This window comes from Nothoprocta perdicaria, unplaced genomic scaffold (assembly GCF_003342845.1).
Source record: "Nothoprocta perdicaria isolate Ctin4 unplaced genomic scaffold, notPer1 scaffold_111, whole genome shotgun sequence".
Taxonomy (NCBI): domain Eukaryota; kingdom Metazoa; phylum Chordata; class Aves; order Tinamiformes; family Tinamidae; genus Nothoprocta; species Nothoprocta perdicaria.
Genome location: NW_020454217.1, coordinates 877,047 through 881,647, shown reverse-complemented (window position 1 = coordinate 881,647; position 4,601 = coordinate 877,047). Strand labels below are relative to the sequence as shown.

Sequence of the window (4,601 nt, the reverse complement as noted above, 5' to 3'; positions counted from 1 at the left end):
CATTCAGAAGGAAGTCTTTTAATGAGCAGGCAAATCTATTTTCCCTCTTTGGAGCTGATTGCAGGCGAAGCACATGTCACTCCTGCACAGGTCTTAGCTGCAGGACGCTCAGGCAGAGGTGCTCGTGTGTCCTCAGAGTCACCACCAGGCATCACCTGTGTAATGAAGTGGACCCCTTCAGAACAAGTGAGCTTTCTGTTTTGCAAAGAAAGCCGGATGCTGGTCACACGAAGTGGCACAAAAAGTGTAAATATTTAACTTCCCGTGCTATGTCAGTCTTACTGTGAGGTATAATGGGCCCCGATTATCATCTCCCACTGCTCAAGTTCTAGTGACTTGAAAGCCATTAAACTTCCTGGATGCCAAGAGGAGCAGTCGAGCTGCTTCTACTGTCTGCTATATCTTTGTGATAGATTAAAATACAGCCCTTGTGATAGATTAAAATACAGCCCTCTGCCAGTAGTTTGCCATGCTTTGCTAATCAGGTGACATGATTTATTTTGCACTGATAGTGCTAGCTGTCAGAATGAGGCAGCAATGAGTAGGAAACAGATTTTTACTTTCTGCTAGAAAGGCTCTTCTGTAGAGGAAAATCTTTAAAGTGACAAGGTTATGTATTACCATTATCACATTTTCAAATACATTTCACAATTAAACGCTTTTGAAGTCAGCTTGCATGTTCTAAATTAAATATCCTCAGATAATGTACTTCAGATAAGCTAAGTGTTATTTGTTTTGGGAAGCTACAGTCTGATCTTCCCACAACACTCAAAGATACTTCACTGGCAGGTGATTAATCCAGTTAAACAGCCTTTATATCTTTGAAGTAAACTCATTTACGTATGTCACAAGTATAGCTTTAGACAAAATTGCTCTGAAAACTAGAATGCATTTGATGAATGATCCATTGTGGGCATTTTATGACCCAGCTGCACTGTGCTATATGAGGAAAAAAGTCTGCCTGTGGTCAAAAACATTCCTGATGCTCCTTCCGTGAGAAGAACTCACAGAAAGACTTGGACAGATCCTCATACTCTGTTCACCTGCACACACTGTAGAGATGGCAACTAGTCACATGCTTAATTAGAGAATGGGGCTTCATGTTGATCTCCTGTGGGAATAAAAGGAGTCCCTTAGAGCACAACCAAACTTAAAAACACAGGGTTAAAGCAGTAACTCACTTTCTTCCCCCAAGACAGTGTCCACTTATGATGAGATACCCTGAGGCTCCTTTAATGTTCGAAAGCTATTTTGACCATTATGCTGCCACTCAGGAGGCTGCTGCTATGCAAAGGTTCAACGGGTGGCATTCCCACCAAGGCAAGGATAACTTGGGAAAACTAAGCAAGGACAACTAAGCAACAATTTCCTAGAAAAGTTAGAGCAAAGCATCAACGGGAAGGATGAAAAGCATTGCAGTGTAACATAAAAAAAAAAGGGGGGGGGGGGAGGAAGAACTAAGCTGTTAATCTTCATTAGCTCACTTCTCATCAATTTGCACCTTGATTTTCTACCTGAATGAGTTTAATTATGCAAGTGATCAGCTTCCATTTTCCCTGAGTCTTCAACACACGGAGGCGACAGTCGAGGCCAGGCGCCTTCTGTGGCATCAGCTTTCTTTTGCTAACGCTGGTTTGGCCTTTCCATCACAGTGACACTTCCTTGGAAGGCTGGACAAATAAACATGCATAATCCAATAAATGCACATGCGCAAATCTAGAGACCTTTCTCAACATAAGCTGTCCTTTCTGCTGACGTATCCAGGAATTAGTGAGACACGATCCCAATGATTTGACATACTCATCTGTGCAAACGATCAGACCCTCAGACCTCATCTGTGCAAATGCCAGAGGAATTTGGCATGTGCAAGGCATTGCTTACTTGGCTTAAGCAAATGCCCGAAGCACTCAGGCTGCTGACACAGTATCACCGATCCATATGGGTGCATATGAAAACTGGCAAAAATATACAATGCTGATATTAAAATAGTGGTATCTAAGCTAATTCAAAACTATTGCAAAATATTTTAGCTTCCAGGTCCTGTGCTTTTTAGAATTTCCTTTACAAGCAAGAAAGTTCAAAACCTGTTTGACTTGAAAAATAAAGTCAAGATTCTCAGAGAACATGATGTCTTAACAAACTAAAATTTGATAATATTGGAAGATGATAATATGGGAATCTTACCCAGGACGGCATGGGCACATTCTCATCCTCTGAGACAAAATTAGTTAAGGTCTTTGTTAAAATTAGTTAGTAGAGAGGCAGAAAGAAAGTTCAATAAATGAGAATCAGGAATATGAACTTTAGCTGATGACTAGTCAAACACTGGTAACAAACCATCACTGAGCCTGGTTACAACCTGCAACTGAAGAAAGAAAAGACGACAAAGCTGGAAACTTCCTGTATGCTACAGAGCTTTTGGAGGATAAAAAGGGTCTTTCTTGTTCTCCTAGAGAACAAGTAGGTCAGGGTCATTGTAAACAACATCAACCCTCAAGTTCATCAAACTACAGGATCATCTACACTACAGCAAGCGTGTAATATGTGTGGGGTAAACTAGGGAAGATGAAACAAATCTGTCATTATAACTTCACAACAGAGTTACCACCAACTTCAGTCATTCTGAACAGCTCTTGGAGACTGGTACCAGCCCATCTGTTACATTATATTCAAAGGGAAAACATCTAAATTCTACATTTTCTAAGATAACAAACTGAATATTCTCTTTTCTCTCCTTTAAGTATAAATTGAAAGACAAACAAATCAGAAAAAATAAGGTTTCTGTAAGTCTGACACCTTCTGAAAAAGAAGATATGTCAGTTCCCACATTGGAAAGTGTTGACTACACTTTTTTTTTTTTTTTTTTTAATAAAATGGTTATTTTTTTTCTATCTAAACCACTCTGGAGTTTCAGTTGTATGCTCCACTTTGCTGATAATGGTCACTGTAACTTGCAGTACAAATTAGTGTTTGTATCCGCTTGTTCTTTTCTCTAAAATAATTTTGTAAGTGTTCAAATATACATAATTTAATCCATTCTTTTAACTTACAGCCCTAACCATACCAGCATCCACTTTTCTACCAGCAGTAACACCGAACTTCAGTAAGAAAATACCAGTAAAGGTTTTGCTTGTTTTTATCTACTGGCAGTTCCAATTCTTGCTGAAAATACTTGGGCAAAATGAATTGGTTGAAAAATAGAAGTATACAGAGGTGCAGAGATTGTAACATATCCTTTTACCTTCGACTGCTAAGCAGAGGCCTGCAAAACATTAAATCCTGGTCTTTATTTCACTTTCCTTGGCAAAACATTAAATCCTGGTCTTTATTTCACTTTCCTTGGCCTAGTGGGAAAGACTCTGACCTGAAAGAAAAACTTGATGCTACCAATCTCAACACGGACCTGGCTAGTGTTTTTAGCATCACCAGGATTTCCTGTTATACCTCAAATCCTACCAATTTTTGGTGCTTCATTTTACTATCAGAGTCTTCGATGTAATTAGGCTTGATGGCAAGGTTAAACAATAGTGATTTCTGCTATGGAAAAATTTTGTAATTACAGAGCTAAAAAGTCAGACATTGATTTTATGTCCTAGAGCTTGAAACAGGCACTTCATTTTTTCAGCACGATTTTTCACTTGTTCACTGTTTTTTTTCCACTTGAAAATGTCTTGAAAAAATAACTGAGAAGAATGAAAAAGGAATAATATACATAATTTAAACAGTATCTGAAAATACCAATAATTATTACAATATGAAAATCTGCTTGAAAATATTTTCAAGTATGAGACCATACTTACAAGTTGCTCATCTGCAAAATTTCAAAATGTTTCCATTTTTAAATGTTTGCCAACGGTTTCAGTGCAACTTATTGAAGACTCTGTTAGTCCTTTTATCTTTTTCTTTCTCAAGTAAAAGTTCAGCTTTTTTTCAGTTAAATGAAAATAAAAAGTTTGCCCTCCCTTTATTAGCTATATTTACTTTGACCAGCATAAACTCAGCCTAGACCAACATTACTATTTGAACATGCAGCAGCAATAATACAGAAGAGGTCTACAGACAAAAAATGAGGCTGTAGTTACTACAGGCTATACTTGTATCAAATAACTTAATTTCTGCTGCCCTCTTCCCCTACTAGTGCAAAAGTCACCAGTAAATATTTGAGAAGGATAATAAATAAAACTCACATTGTTGTTTTCATCTTAATTACGTGAGTCCCAGCGTTACCTGATGGTGTGAGCTCAAGACCAAAGCAAGTGATGCCCAGCAGGTCACCAAGGATCTGCTCCACCACAGATGAAGAACAATCAAGTTGCTGCCTCTCCCATTCCCAGCTGTAGGTTTCTTTAGAACCACTATTTTTTTTTTCAGTGCCTGTAACTATTACTTTTTAAATTTCAGTGTGTTCTTTCGTGTTCCCAGGAGTAACAGTCCTATCAGACCAGATTTGCCTGTTGGACCATGAAATTCCCAGAAGAGCCACCTACAACAAAAACAGAAGGATGACCAGCTTAATGCCTAATCTGTACATAGCAACAATACGTGAAAATTAGATAGAAAATATTTCAGCTGTTGCTACTCTGATGCTGACAGAACCTTCA

General features: G+C 38.3%; 1 long non-coding RNA gene across 1 annotated transcript; it reads right to left on the bottom strand.

Moving 5' to 3' along the window:
- Nucleotides 1-1,517: 1,517 nt before the first annotated feature.
- On the bottom strand, nucleotides 1,518-4,278 carry LOC112957900. The gene is made up of 3 exons (XR_003251295.1): nucleotides 4,188-4,278; nucleotides 2,185-2,213; nucleotides 1,518-1,670 (listed from the first exon to the last, which is right to left on the bottom strand). It is a non-coding gene; the product is annotated as an uncharacterized LOC112957900 (long non-coding RNA).
- Between the last annotated feature and the right edge of the window lie 323 nt (nucleotides 4,279-4,601).